Here is a 16,062-nt window from a genome sequence, read left to right as displayed (position 1 = left end):
CCATCTCACTAACAAATTGCTGTGGACTAGAGTTCTGGTGGAGGAGGCCCTGAGAATATTTAGTTAATGAGAGGCAATGCCTTGCAATGGAAATAATACTAGCTCTGGCTCCTGTGTATTTGGGCTCAAATCCTGGTTTGTTATTTTTTATAACCCTTACTTTCTGTCTTGAAATCAATACTGGGTATTGGTTCCAAGGAAGAAGAGTGGTAAGAGCTAAGCAATGAGGGTAAGTGACTTTCCCAGGGTCATACAGCTAGGAAGCATCTGAGGTCACATTTGAACCTAGGACCTCCTGTTTCTAGGCCTGGCTCTCAATCCACTGAGCCACCTAGCTGCTCCCCAAATCTTGGTTTTAATGCTTACTGTGTCTTACTAGGCAAGTCACTTTGTCTTTGGGAGGCTTGATTTCCCCATGTGGACTAGTTTATTTCTGGGATATCTTTCAACTCTAAATCTATAATCCTAGGACCATGAATTGGGAGCCTGCTGGGTGGAAAGGGAGCAAGATGGGAAGGAGAAGAAACAGGGTTAGCCCGAGATGTAGAAGATACAGTCCATCTCTACTTTTGAGTTTTGAGGTGTTTACCGCCAAGTTGGGAAGACTATCCATGCATCACTGAAATGAATGCAAAAGAGCTGCAGCATCCAAAAGAGCAGAAATCAATACAAAGGAAGCGTAAATGCTGGACCTGTGATTTCATGAATGCAGAGACTTCCTAGCTGAGGAGCACAGCCAGATTCGCACCCAGTTCCTCTACATTTGGATCCAGCAGCTTTTTTGCTACACTATGAAATTCTTGACTCCTATTAGCATATGAACTAGTCTGGCTTTAATCTTCTGGATCTTATTCTACCCCTTTGAAAAGGCTAACTTCTAATTCAATAACCATATATTAAGCAACTGCAATTTACAACTTGGAGAGAATATCTGTCTCTTTACCTATCTTAACGACATATTTATCTGTAGATATCTGTATGCATCTATAGTTAAATATGTATATTATCTACTTCGATCTATCTCTATGCTTACATATGTGTGTCAGTATAGTTACATATGTATATCCATCTGCACCTGTATATGTGTATCTACACGGGAATGTGTGTGGCTAGTTGGCTGTTTATCTCCTCATCTATACATGTATGTATCCATCTACATAGACACATGTGCATATATTTACACATGCATGTACTGTTATCTATTGATCCACCTGTTTATCCATGTCTATCTACAAACTTCTATATTTTAGATTTATCTCCATATACATATTCATGTCTAGCTATTTATCCACCCACATGTAAACATGTGTATCTGTCCATATATGCATATGTATCAAACAACATATCCACGTGTATATCTACCCGCTCATATATACTTGTGTGTACCTAGTATGTGTACACGTGTGTATCCATGTTTCTATAGATGTGTTACAGAGTGTCTAAAAGTCTTGCTGTGATTTTACGTTGTTATTTTAGCTTATTTAACCTTCTGGAATAGATTCTATACTTTCAATATGGATAACTATTAATTCAATAACTTTACACTTATGAAGCACCTATTACATACAACTTAGAAAGGATATTTATGGATCTATCTATATCTACTTATTTGTAGACATATCTTTATTTTATAGATGTTGTTGTCTAGTCATTTCAGTCATATCTAATTCTTCATGACCCCATTCGGGATTTTCTTGGCAAAGATACTGGGGTGGTTTGACACTTCCTTCTCCAGCTCATTTTACAGATGAAGAAATGGAGGCAAGCAGGGTGAAATGACTTGCCCAGGGTCACATAGCTAATTAGTATCTGAAACTAAATTTTAAATTCCAGGTCTGACTCTCTATGCATTGCACCACCAAACTGATATTAATATATATATGTATATACATATGTATGTGTATATATACATATATAGTTATTAAAGTTATATATATGTTATTAAAATATTAAATCACACTGAGACTTTTGGAATACTCTATAAACACACATATATTAAATAGATATTACAAATAGGAATGAGTTGGGCTGATCATTAAACAGGAAGAAAATAGACTAGATTTCCTTTGGGAAATTGCAAAGCTCCTCTAATGATCCCACAGTTCCCCCAGGGACAAAGGCTTATATTTTAAATTCCAATTTGGTATCAATGTTATCATAAGGTATTGAGACATGGACACTTACGCCTATGAAGAATTTTAAAGAGTTTCATTCATAGGGCAGTGGAGAGGTACATGGTACATGAGTAAGCTTATTACATTTTTAAAAGGAACTGTGCAAAAAAAAATCAGAGGAAAGGATAGTATTCAAGAAATACATTTTTGATCAAAACAACTCTGAGGTATCTCCTATGAAAAAGAAACTGACAAATGTTGGAGGGAATGTGGCAAAACTGGGACACTGATGCATTGCTGGTAGAGTTGTGAATTGATCCAACCATTCTGGAAGGCAATTTGGAACTATACTGAAAAGGGCTTTAAAAGACTGTCTGCCCTTTGATCCAGCCATACCACTACTAGGTTTGTGATTATCCCAAAGAAATTTTTTAAAATGGGGATGGGCTGGTTTGTACAAAAATATTTATAGCTGTGCTTTTTGTGGTGGCAAAAAATTGGAAAATGAGGGAGTGTCCCTAGATTGGGGAATAGCTGGACAAATTATAGTATCTGATTGTGCTATAAGGAAAGATGAACCAGATGATTTCTTTAAGAACTGGACTGATACAGAGTAAAATAAGCAGAAACAGAAAAACATTGTATACAGTAACTGAAACATTGTAGGACAATTGAATGTAATAGCCTGCTATTAATAGCAGTGCAATGATCCAAGGCAATTCTGAAAGATTTATGAGAAAAAATGTGCTAGCCACTGCTAGCAAAAGAATTATTGGAGTATAAATGAAGAAGAAAACATTTATTGCTTGTTTATTTGGGTATATGATTTGGTTTTAAAACTCTATTACAAAATGACCTTTTTCAAAGGATATGATGCTTTACTTATGGTACTCTAGAGAATCTATTAAAATTAATAGAAACTATTAATAATTTCAAGTAAAGGGCAATAATAAAGGGAGCTGGTGGCACAGCGAATAGAGCACCAGGTCAGGAGTCAGAAAGATGAGTTCAAATCCAGCCTCAGACACTTATTAGCTGGGTGACCTTTGGCAAGGCACTTAACCCTGTTTGCCTCATTTTCTTCATCTATCAAATGAGCTGGAGAAGGAAATGGCAAACCATTTCACTATCTTTACCAAGAAAACCCCAAATGAGACCACAACAAATTAATAGTTTCAGTAAAGTAGCCAGACAGAATTAACCTACAAAAGTTAAAACCCTACAAAAGGAAGAAATAGAAAAACACATTCCATTCAAAATTACTACAGAAAAATATAAAATATCCAGAAATCCATCTACCAAGTCACAGAGAAGAATTATATGAATACAAATGTGAAAAGCTCTTTACAGCAGAAATACAGGAAGATAAATAATTGGAGAGAAATTAATTGTTTGTGGTTTGGAACATGATAACATAATAAAAATGACAATACCAACTAAATGTATTTGTAGATTTATTGCCATTCTGTCAGATCAAACTATCAAATGATTACTTTCTTGAAACAGACAAAATTAAGACAAAATTTATCAGGAGGAAAAATAAAAAGTAAAGAGTTTTCATGGGAAATAATGAGGAAAAAAATGTGAAAAAGAAGGGGATCTAACAGGACCAGATCTTTTTTTTTAATTCCCTACCTTCTGTTTTACAATCAATACTGTGTACTGGTTCTAAGACCCAAGAACAGTGAGGAGTAGGCAATAAGGGCTAAGTGACTTGCCTAGGATCACACAGCTAGGAAGTGTCTCATCTCTAGGACTGGCTCTCAATCCACTGAGCCACCCAGCTGCCTCCTATGAATCAGAACTTGAATAATATTACAAAATCATAATAATCAAAACTATTTGGTAATTAAAAAATACAAAAACTGATCAATGAAATAGGTTAGGTATACACCATAAAAAAACAAACAACAACAATGCAACACAACTGTGGAGTGTTTGCTAATCCCAAAGACACAAACTATTGGAGCCAGGAATCATGATACAACAAAAAGAAAGACTGGAAAGACTTCAGAGGCAATTGGAAAGCTGTATGAAAGAACACAGCTTTAGATAAAAATCTCCCAGCTTAGATCACGAGCTCCAAATAGGTACATGATCTAAGATTAAAGGTCATATCATAAAGAAATTAGAAGAGAATGAAATGCAATACTTTTAATAACTATAAATGGGGAAAGAGTTTTTGACCATTAATGAAGAGAGAAGATAATGAGAGATAACATGGATAATTAAGATTATATTAAACTCAGAAGTTTTTACTCAAACAAAATCAGCATATTTAGAATTAGAAGAACTAAGGAAAATATCTGGGAAATTTTTCTTTAAACATCTGATACCCAATATTTCTGGGGAATTGATACAAAAAAACAAAAACAAGGGAAACCGCCCCGTGCAACAGATGAATGGTCAAGAATCTTCTCAAAAGAAAAAACAAGCTAGCTATGGCCAAGTTTTAAAAAATTGCTCCAAATCACAAATAATAAGAGAAATGTAAATGAAAGCAACACTAAGGTTCCAACTCACACTTTGGCAGGGGAAACAAAAAAAAATTGGAAAAAAAATTGTTGGAAGGGCTGTGGGAAGATGGGTGCATTAGTACCCTGTTGGTGAAGCTGTGCATTGGTCCAGCCATTCAGCAAATCAATTTGGAACTATATCCCCAAAAATGTTCAACTTTACACTCTTTGACCTAATAACACTACTATTATATTTATAACCCAAAGAGATCCAAGAAAGGGTATAAGGATCTATATGCACAAAATACTTCTAAGAAGCACTTTTTGTGATAGCAAAGACCTGGAAACTAAAAATCAGTTGAGGAACTAACAAATTATATATTTGAATGTCATTGAATACTATTTTGTCTAAGAAATAATGAAAAGAATATAGTCAAAGAAACCTGGAAAGACTTGTATGAACTGATTCAGAGGGAGCTGAGGTAACTCACCTCAGATGGTGTCAGTATCCATAAAGTAATGGGCAAAGTCTTTTGCCAAGAGAGCAGAGGGGTGGTGGGGCGGCAGTAATGCTGAGTTAAGAGTTTGAAGAGAGAACAAAAGGTTTGGGATAACTGCTGGGAAGAATCTATTTGTGGGCAATTCATAAGAGATAATCAAATTGGATTGTAAACCAACAATGATTTCAGAAGACTAAGGATGAAGCAAGCTACTCATCTACTGACAGAGAAGGTAAAGAATGAAAATTTTGTATGCATGAGTTTGTTTTGCTTCACTGTGAATTTATTAAGGGAGAAAGAAGAGAGGGAACAGGAGAAAAGGGAGTAAGAAAAAGGAGGAGGAAGAGGAGAGGAAAGAGAAGGAGGAGGAGAAGGAAGAAGAGGAGGAAGAGGAAGGGGAGGAGGAAGAAGAAGAGAAACAGAATCTTTCTGTCTTTTTTATATAACCAAGAAAAGTTACCAAGAGCAAATTGGGATGATAGAGGACCATTGAGGACAAGCAAATTCATGAGAATTTCCTTAAGCTTCTGAATCACCCATTAAATTCTAATGCTCTTTATTTCTCTTTTATGCTTTTTGTGTGGGGCTATCTATAAATGGTCAATGGAATCCTCCCCAAAACAAGAAGTGACTTAAAGCCATCAAAAATATTCCTAGTATTGAGAAAGAGATGAACATTGGGAGGATTTGGAGTGAATTTAGAGTCAGAATATGTAGCCAGTTTCTAGCCTTCCAGTTATTGCTTATTCTGCATATCTAAGTCAGAGGTAGGGCAGCTAGATGGCACAGTGGATAAAATGTTGAGCTTGGAGTCAGGAAGACTCATCTTCCTGAGTTCAAATCCAGTCACAGACACTTATTAGCTGTGTGACCTTGGGTAAGTCATTTAACTCTGCCTCAGTTTCCTCATGTGTCAAATGAGTTAGAGAAGAAATTAGCAAACCACCTAGCATCTCTGCCAAGAAAACTTCAGATGGAGTCAGGCAGGATTGAACGCAGCTGAAAGGACTTAACAACAATGAAGTCAAACAGAGGTAGCATAAAATTACTGGGTAATTCTGGAAAGGAGCTTAATAGACTAACTAGTCTGATTTATCATCTTACAGATGAGAACACTGTAGTCCAAAGAGTTTAAATGATACCCCTAAAGCCACACAAATAAGTCATAGAATCTCAAAGTTGAAATGGACCTTAACCATTGTCTCAGCCACCCTATTCTTCTACAACAAACTCAACATGTGGTGATGCATCCTTTGCTTTAAGACCTTAATAATGGAAAAGCCATAACTCCCCCAAGACAGTGAATTTTACTTTGGGATCATTCTCATTCTTAGGACCTCTTTTAGGGTTGTCATTGTTAGTGATTCTTTTGGTGTTTTCTTGGCAAAGATACTAGAGTGGTTTGATGTTTCCTTCTCCAGCTCATTTGACAGATGAGGAAACTGAGGAAAACAGGGTTAAGTGACATGCCCAGGGTCACACAACTGGGAAGTGTCTGAGGATGGATTTGAACTCAGGAAGATGAGCCTTCCTGACTGCAGGCCCAGATTTCTATCCACTGTGGCATCTATCTGTTTCTCTGGGCTTAGGGAAAATAATAAAACTAATACCTTTTCCACATGACAGACCTTCAAAAATTAAATGAATTGAAAAACATTTAGTAAGTATTTACTATGAGCTAAACTCTAGGGATACAAACACAAAACAGTCAGTCAATAAACATTTAATAAGCATTTCCTATGTGGCCGGCCTGGGTTCATTAGCTAGTCCCTGCCCACAAGTAGCTTCCATTTCAGTGCCAAGCTGAGAACTCCAAAGAGGAGTGGTGGACAGGGTAATAGCTATTATATTCAGCTTTCCTCACCCTAGCAAGTCTTTTCCTTTCCAGGTTACACACACCGAGTTCTTTTTTATGGCATGAGCATAATTTCTAAGCTAGACATCCTTAGCTTTCTACAAAACTCAAGTTAGATGCCACCTCCTCCTCGAAGCCTTTCCTGATGCCCTCACCCCCCTCCCAGATTGTTATTGCTTCTTCCCTCTTCAAATTTTGTTATTCAATCATTTTAGACTTGTCCAACTCCACAATATGAGGTTTTCTTGGCAGAGGTACTGGAGTGGTTTGCTATTTCCTTGTCCTCATTTTATATGTGAGGACACTGAGGCCAATGGGTTGAGTGACTTGCCCAGGGTCACACAGCTAGGAAGTGTCTGAAGCTGGATTTGAACTCAGAGAAATAAGTCTTCCTGCTTTTAGGCCCAATGCGTTATCTACTACAACACCTGGTTACCCCCTTTCTAGGCTAAAATTGAGCTATTAATGTCACAGAGTCAAGATTTGAACCTAGGAGCTCACTCTAAATGTCATGTCATTTCCATTTCCATGATGTCTATGATAGAACATTTTGTATTCCTAAGATCCATCTTTCATCAAGTCACTCTTTGATTGATTTTGAATGGATTTTGTTTTTGTTTTGAATGAATTTAGTTTATTTTATTTTAATTTAATTTAATTTTTAAATTTAAATAGGAGTCAGAAAGACCTGAGTTCAAATATGACCTTAGGCACTTACTAGCTGTGAAACCCTGGGCAAGTCATTTAACCTCTACCTGCCTCAGTTCCCTCAACTATAAAATGGGAATATTAATAGCACCTAGGTGGCACAATAGATAGAGCTCCAGGTCTCCAGGAGGACCAGGATCAAATTTGCCCTTAAACAATTCCTAGCTGTGTGAGCCTGGGCAAGTCATTTAACCTCAGTTGCCTAGCACTTGCCCCTGTCTTAGAGTTGTTACTAAGAAAGAAGATAAGGGTTAAAAATTTTTTTTTAAATAATAGTAGCATCTACCTCCTAGGATTATTATAAAAATAAAATGAAGTCATGTTTATAAAGAACTTAGCACGGTGCCTGGCACATAGTAGGGATTAAATGCTTATTCACTTTCCTTTCCCATGAGTTTTACATAGATTTTTACACATTACATAGATTTTTAAACATGTACAGTAAATCCACCCATTTGGAATTGGAGATATTTCAGACATAGGCTGGAGTAAGAGTGACTTCCCTGTTCTCTCTGAGTAAGGACTAGGGCAGTGATAGTGAACCTTTTAGAGGGGCAGGTGATATGAGAAATGCCTTCAGGCACATATGGAGGGGAGCATCCCAGCCCTGTGTCCCTCTGGCTTTCTAGTATGGAACTCTGGCAAACTCTGTGCTGAGGCAATGGCACGTGTGCCCACAGAGAGGGCTCTGAGTGCCTCTTCTGGCACATGTGCCATAGTTTGACACCATGGGTCTAGGAGGTTGATTTCTGTTGTTGGGGAGACAGCCCTAGGGAATTAATATATATTCAATAACTTCCACTGGGCATCCTGGAAGAATCAGTGACTCTCAGGGCAGCCAGACAACAAGCATGTTGGAAAGACAGGTTTTGCCTAGGGCAGGATCTGCTTCTAGGACATTACTGGGATGTGGTCACCACCAGACCCTGCCACTGTGTGTCTGTGAAGGTAGCAAAAGAACTGGGACAACTGGGGATAACCTGATCATACAGCAAGCAACACAGGGCTCAAACCAAGTCTTCATTGATCGATTGAGCTTACTCACACTCAGTGTCCTCATCTATACATAATGAGCTGGATAAGGAAATAGCAAACCACTCCAGTATCTCTGCCAAGAAAACCCCAAATTGAGGAGTTGGACATGCCTAAAACAACTGAACAACAACATTTGAAAAGGGAAGAAGCAATGGTGACCTGGGCGGGAAAGGTTTCTAGGAGGAGGAGCTTTAAAGAAAGCTCAGGATTCTAGCTTAGAAATTGTGCTCATGCCCTATAAAGGAACTAGAGCTTTAGATCAATATATTAACCATAAAATATCCTGGCCGTAGATAGTGTGCTAAGTATAGCTATCTCTTCCCTTTGGCAGGGCTTAGGGCAATCTGGAAAATCAACGTAAAATTTCTTGGCCCTCCTTTTGTAACAAAGAAGTCTGAATTTGTTCATTTTCTTTTATGGAGTGTCTGTAGTATCTTACTGTAAAATTTGGGTTAAATATTTGGTAATAGGCTGTATAGTTTCTAAACTTCCATGTTGTCTGCTGGCCTTCTGGCATAACCTGTGACTTCCACAAAACTCCCCCAAACTGCTATTTAATCTTATGCTGACCCAAGAGATATCCAAACTGTGATGGGGAAAAGTCAAGGGGTTGATGCATACCTGTACTTTATAAATATTTGATTTGATCTTCACAACAACCGTGAAACCTTTTTATTGTTAGCCATATTGTTATCTGCATTTTACAGTTGAGAAAACTAAGACAAATAGAGGCAAATATACTGATGTGTGCCATTATGTCATATGATATTTTGTATTTCTAAGATCCCTCTTTTATCATGCCACCCTTTGGTTGGTTTTGAAAGATTTTTTCTTTGTTTTGAATTTAAAGGGTTCTCTGTAATTAGGCAGGTTCTATTTGGCCTCTGGCAGATAAGATAGTCCAGCTTATTTGCCAATAAAAGGCGTTAGTCATTAGCATCACCAGCTCATTTTACAGATGAGAAAACTGAGGCAAAGAGGGTTAAGTGACATGCCCATGGTCACATAGGTAGTAACGGTATGAGATCAGTTCTGAATTCAGGTCTTTCTGATTGCAGACTCAACACTATAATCATTGCTACACCTAGCTGCCATATTTGCTGTAGTGGTTCATAGCATAGGGACTTTCCCATAGCCAGAGGATCATGGGATCACAGATTTAGAACTGGAAGGAACCTCAACTTCATCTTGTCCAGCTCCTTAATTTTAGAGATGAGGATACTGAAACACAGGTTGTTAAGCCATTTTACCCAATGTCCCCCAGGTAGTGGCATTAGAGGTGATATCCAAATGCAAGCCTTCTGACTCCAGAGTGTTCCTTCTACTCTTCCAGTGTCAAAACTATGAGATCTAGGATTAGCCAGTCCAACTCCTTCATTTTACAGGTGAGGAAACAGACTCAAGAGGAGAAAGTGGCTCATTTAAAGTCACACAAGTTATAAATCCTGCCTCAGTCATTTATTGGCTCTGTGACTCTGGACAAGTCATTAGACCTCTCTCAGCCTCAGTTTCCTTTTCTGTAAAATTGAGGCTACAATAGCCCCTTCCATCCAAGGCAGGTATAAGGAATAAATGAGTTAACATGTATAAAGCATTTTTTCAAACCTGAAATCACTACAGAAATGTTATTATTGCTGCTAATAATTATAATAGCAGAGTCAGAATAACCCACTGCTCTTTCAAGTATACCACAATTCCAGGAAAGCAAGATGGACCAGTGGATAGAGTACTGGGCTTTCCTGGAGGCAGGAAGACACAACTTTCTGAGTTCAAATCTGGCCTCTGATCCTTACTAGCTGTGTGAACCTGGGCAAGTCACTGAATCTTATTTGCCTCAGTTGCCTCATCTTTCAAATGATCTGGAGAGAAATGTCAAACCTCTCCAAATCTTTGCCAAGAAAAGCCCAAATGGAGTCACAAAGAGTAGATCATGACTACATAAAGAGTAGGTCAAGTACACCACAATTCCCTAAACACTTTGCTTAATTCCATCCATGTGTCATTTAAACCAGGGGAGTATAGGAGAATCCTCTGAGATTCCTGCCCCAAAAGCACAACAAAGGACTCTAGCCCCAGCCAGATTCCAAACTTTGCACAGCTGACAGAACCCCATGGAAGCCTGTCTCCTGCCCCCCGCCCTTGTCCTCATCTTTATCATCCTTCTCCTTTTCCTCCTCCTCCTCCTCCTCCTCACCATCATCCTTCTCCTCCTTCTCCTCATCATCCTTCTCCTCTTCCTTCTCCTTCTCCTCCTCCTCATCATCCTCCTTCTCCTCCTCTGATTAGTTGCTTTAGCACCAGGATCTCACATTTTCTTCCTGGGTGTGGCCTCTGCCCAGCCCAAACTCTGTACAATATTTGGCGTTGTGGGGCTGGGTGTTGGAGGAGAAGAATGCCAGAGAAATGTGAGGCAGTCCCTCAGGGGCCTTACAGTCTATCTGGGGAGGCAGAACAGACCAAGCAATATCAGAGCCACAAGCAGAGAAGCAAAAGGCCCAGGTTGTATAACTTAAAACTGGCCACCTGGGCACATCAGGGACCCAGGGAAAGGGGAGCCTGTGGGAAGGTGGCTGGCTCAGTAAAGGCTTCTCCCTGCTGGGAAGGAGAGCTTTGAGCTGAGATAGATGAGTGGGGAAAGGGCAAGACACCAGGTCTTCAGAAGGAAATGCAGAGGACTGTTGGACCAAGCTGCCTTAACTTCCCAATGTCACAAATTATCCTTTATTCCTCAGATCTCTCTCTCTTTTGTTTTGTCTTTAAAAGAACCCTGGCCCTCTATCTTAGAATCAATAGTGAGTATCAGTTTCAAGGCAGAAGAGTGATAAAGGCTAGGCAGATGGAGGTAAGCAACTTGCCCAGGTTCCCACAACTAGGAATTATCTGAGGTTAGATTTGAACCCAGGTCTTCCTGATTTCAAACCTGGCACTCTATCCACTGAGCCACGGATCTCCCAAAGCATTCTGTACTGTTCTTATAACATATTATTCCAATCTATAGGATAATTGATTCCATTGAGATGAAGAACTCCCCGGTGAATAAACTCCTTCCCCCATTGCAGCTTAGTACCTTTTCTGCAAAATGGAGTCTTAGAGGGGCAGCTAAATGGCCCAGTGGATAGAGAGCCAGGCCTGGAGATAAGAGGTGTCTATTCAAATTTGGACTCAGACACTTTCTAGCTGTGTGACCCTGGGCAAGTCACTTTACCCCCATTGCCTACCCCTTACTGCTCTTTTGTCTTGGAATCAAAACTTAGTATTGACTCTAAGATAGAAAGCAAAGGTTGTTTTTGTTTTTTCTATCAACTTAGAGTTGTCAAGTCAAGAAATGACTTTCTCAAGGTCACATAGCATATGCCAGAGGCTGAACTCGAACTTAAGTCTTCCTTGATCTCTCTCTACCAACTATCCTGTACTACCTCTCATGCAAGAGTTAATTTTACCTCTAAATTCACAGTGCCTTGGAGCAAAGCCCCCACTGACTATGTAGAGTTACTCATAGCTTGTGTGATTTTGGTCAAGTTACTTCAGCTCTATGTCTTCAGATCCTAATCTAGAAAACAAGGGTTTTGAATAGATAGTCTCTGGGTTCTCTTCCAGCTCTATATTTCGACTCCTAAAATACCATGAAACAAGCCCTCTCTTCTAGCTCCTGGCAGCGCAGTGTTCCCTGCCCACAGTGGAAGCTGATCAATTTCTGGTATTGGAATAAATATGGGCCTCAGTTTCCCGACCTGCAAAATGAAAGGACTGGACTAGATAAACTTTAGAGTTTAAACTATCAGTTAAAACTATACTGCTTAGATTTTAATACTCTACTTCTGGGAAATCAGGCAGTCTCAATTTAAGGGGTTTAGCAGGCTGGAGGGGACCTTGTTTAATCACAGAACTCTTGTTGATGGCTGACAAGTGTTTGATGAGCATTTAAGATGCCCCTGCATTGTGCTAAGGACAATCTCCTAGGAGCTACACAGGAGTTCTAGGCCCCCAGTCTGTCTTCCCGCAGCTGACAGACAAGACATACACAATAACAATAAGAAAAATATAACTATTGCAAAGTAGGAATTCACAAATGAAGGATGCTATCATAGGATCGTAGATTTATATCTGGAAAGGACCTTAGTCTCCTTCATCGAGTTCACCACTCATTTTACAGGTGAGGAAACTGAGGACCAAAGTAATTTATGGTTGATCCTTCATTTCTGAAGAAGACCAATGACATCACAATAGGTGGTATCTTGATTTGTACATGTTATTAGTGAGGCAGAGGTGTGCAAAATAATCACAGGGTTATACAGTTAGTAAGAGTCTGATACAATTTTTAAGAAAGCCCTTTCTGTTTTAACATTTCTGTCTTAAAATCAATACTTGGTATTGGTTCTAAGGCAGAAAAGTGGTAAGGGATAGGCAATGAGGATTAAGTGACTTGCCCAGAAAAGCTAAAGAAAGTCAGCACCCAGCTACAGAAAGAGACTTTTTGTTGAACCCTTACCTTACCTTCTGTCTTACAATCTAAGTATCAATTACAAGAGCAGTAAAGTCTAGTCCAGTGATGGCAAAACTTTTAGAGACCGAATACCCAAATTGAAACCCTCATGTCACATATGAGCCCCCCTCCTTCACCCCAGACAGGGGATGGAGGAAGCTATCCATTGGGCTGCTGGGCAGAGTGGTGAGTGATGTGAAAAATGTCCTCAAGTGTGGTGGAGAGGGGGAAACAGCCAACACAGGTCTAGACAATCAGGGTTAGGTGACTTGCCCAGCCAAGCCCACATAACTTGTCTGAGTGTGTCTCAGGTCAAATTTGAATCCAAGTCTGGAGCTCTATCCAATGAGCCACCTAGATGGCCCCTCTGATACAAAATTTGAACATGAGCCTTTCTGACTCCAGTCCAGTATTATAGCAGACTGCCTTTTTGTGATTCAGATGTAAGAGAGAACATTGTGTTGGCATAGTCAAGGGCAGATTCTCAGAAAAGTAGAGGTTTGAACTGGATCTCAAAGAATGGAGCTGGTGATTAATGGGGAACAAATGGATACCCATTTCCAATCAGACTTTCTGAAAAGGACAGGAAAAGTTCTGCTGATATCAAGAGAAAACTGCCAAGGCATCTCCCTCTGGGGATTCCAATACAGTAACATAAAGGTTGGCTGAGGAAGACCAAAGTAGAACAGAAAGAGTCAAAAAGGTTATACCTGACCATAAGCAGAGATGGCAGAGAATCGCTGGTTTGTGAAGAAAAAGAAAGCCCTACCTGTGGCAGAGACACTTAAAAAACATTATGAGCAAACGGATGGATAGTGGTCATCTGCAGTCAGGCTCTCGTTTGTATGTTGTGTTTCATTAAAACCTCTGAAGTTTAGAACAGAGGCAGGAGAGCAGCTGGGTAGTACAGTGGATAGAGCACCAGGACTGGAATTGGGAAGACCTGGGTTCAAATTTGATCTCCTTCCTATCTATGTGATCCTGGGTAAAGCAATTAACCACAATTTAACCCCAGTTGCCTAACTCTTCTGTCTTAGAATTGATTGTAAGACAGATGATAAGGCTGTTTAGTCTATTGAAGGAAAGCATTGGGAGATGAAGTTGCTGTCTTTAATCTGGCTCTAACCATCTTTCTGTGCTGATCATTTGTTCTTCTCCCACTAGAATTCTTTCTTCCATTCAACATCCCATGTCTCCCCCCGCCCCCCCAGAAGACCTTCTTTCCTCACCTCTACCTTGGGCAATCTCTTGCCTCCTTCAAAGGAAACCTCAGGGGCCACCTCCTGATTCTTTGAATCTTCTCCCTTGTTCAGTTGTTTTTAGTCGTGTCCAACTTTTCATGACTCTAATTGGGGTTCTCTTGACAGAGATACTGGAGTGGTTTTCCATTTCCTTCTCCAGTTCACTTAACAGATGAAGAAACTGAGGTGAACAGAGTTAAGTGACTTGTCCAGGGTCACACAGCTAATAAGTGTCTGAGGTCAGATTTGAACTTCGGTCTTCTTGGCTCCAGGACCAGCACTCTATCCCTTGTGCCTCTAGCTGCCCCCATTCCTTCCCTTAACTTCCAACAATTACTATTATCTGCTCTGCATTTTTAAAATAAATGCTTATCTCTAAACATGTTATTTTTCCCCAGTAGAATGTGAACTCCTTGGTGGCAGGGACTACTTTTTTGTCTTTTATATTTTCCGTGGCTTAGAACTTCTGTTGTTATTTTTCAGTTGTTTCTAACTTTATGGCCCCATTTGAAGTTTCTTGGCAAAAATATGAGAGTGGTTTACCATTTCTTTCTCCAGCTTATTTTATGGATAAGGAAACTGAGGCAAACAGCATTAAACGATTTGTCCAGGGTGATACAGCCAGTAGTGTCTGAGGCCAGTTTTGAACTCAGGAAGTTGAGTCTTCCTGACACCAGGTACGCTATCCACTGTGCCACCTAGCTGTCCATGGATTAGCATAACAACTAATATAGAATATGCCTACAAATTCTTGTTGAATGAAACAAGACCTCAATCAATCTAATCAGTGAAGTGGGGGGTGGCAGTAAAACTCTGGAGTAGGAATAAGACCTAGCTTCTAAACCTAGTCTGACCACCAATGCTTTACCTGTGAACTAGACCATTTTCTTCTCTGAGTCTCAGTTTATTCCTCCTCCATAAAATGAGGAAGTTGGAATGCTTGATTTCTGATATCCTCATATTCCTTCCAGCTTAGAAAAGAAAACAACCAAACTGAGACCCCATGATTCTGATGGTCTTGTTTTTATTGGGGAAAGGAGATGGTTGAGAATGGTTGTTTGGTCCCAAAGAACTGAACTAGAGGGAACTGGGCTTAGATTTAATCTGGAAATATTCCTCCTTGACCATCTGAAGGACCAAACATCAAAATCTATGGGAGGTCAAAGGGAAAGTACAGAGGTCAGACTACCAACCAAATAGCTTGGCTATTCACCTGCCTAAAGTGAGACTGAATCAATTTCTAAAGGCCCTGAATGGTGGGAGAGTCAGAATATTCCTTGCTGGCCACTGCAACTTCTAGACCTTCCTTAACCTCACCTTCACTAAGCAACCTTTCCTCCTTGGAGATTCAAACTGTCTCCATTTATCACCCAATCCAGATCCTAGTGACTATTATGGACAGACTCCCCAAAATATTCCCTTCCTGCTCATAATGAGTTCAGTTCCCAACTTCTAGTCTTTCTGACCTCCCTATTTCCTGCAGTCATATTGGGGGACTTCAATATTCATATTGATGCCAACTCAAATATCCTAGAGCATTGAGCCTGGAGTCAGGAGGGCCTGAGTTCAAATCCAGCCTTGGATACTTACTAGCTCTGTGATCTTGGGCAAGCCACTTAACCTTGTTTGCCTCAATTTCTTCATATGTAAAATAAGCTGGACTAGGAAAT

The 16,062-nt window shown here is 39.7% G+C and overlaps 1 protein-coding gene across 1 annotated transcript in view; it reads right to left on the bottom strand.

Annotated features, from left to right (window-relative positions):
- WNT3 (Wnt family member 3) overlaps positions 1 to 16,062 on the bottom strand; it is a 110,725-nt gene that overhangs the window by 74,648 nt on the left and 20,015 nt on the right. The window lies entirely within an intron of this gene.

This window comes from Monodelphis domestica, chromosome 2, assembly GCF_027887165.1.
Source record: "Monodelphis domestica isolate mMonDom1 chromosome 2, mMonDom1.pri, whole genome shotgun sequence".
Lineage (NCBI taxonomy): Eukaryota > Metazoa > Chordata > Mammalia > Didelphimorphia > Didelphidae > Monodelphis > Monodelphis domestica.
The sequence above is the reverse complement of the archived record's forward strand: the minus strand, read 5'-3'. Positions and strand labels throughout refer to the sequence as shown.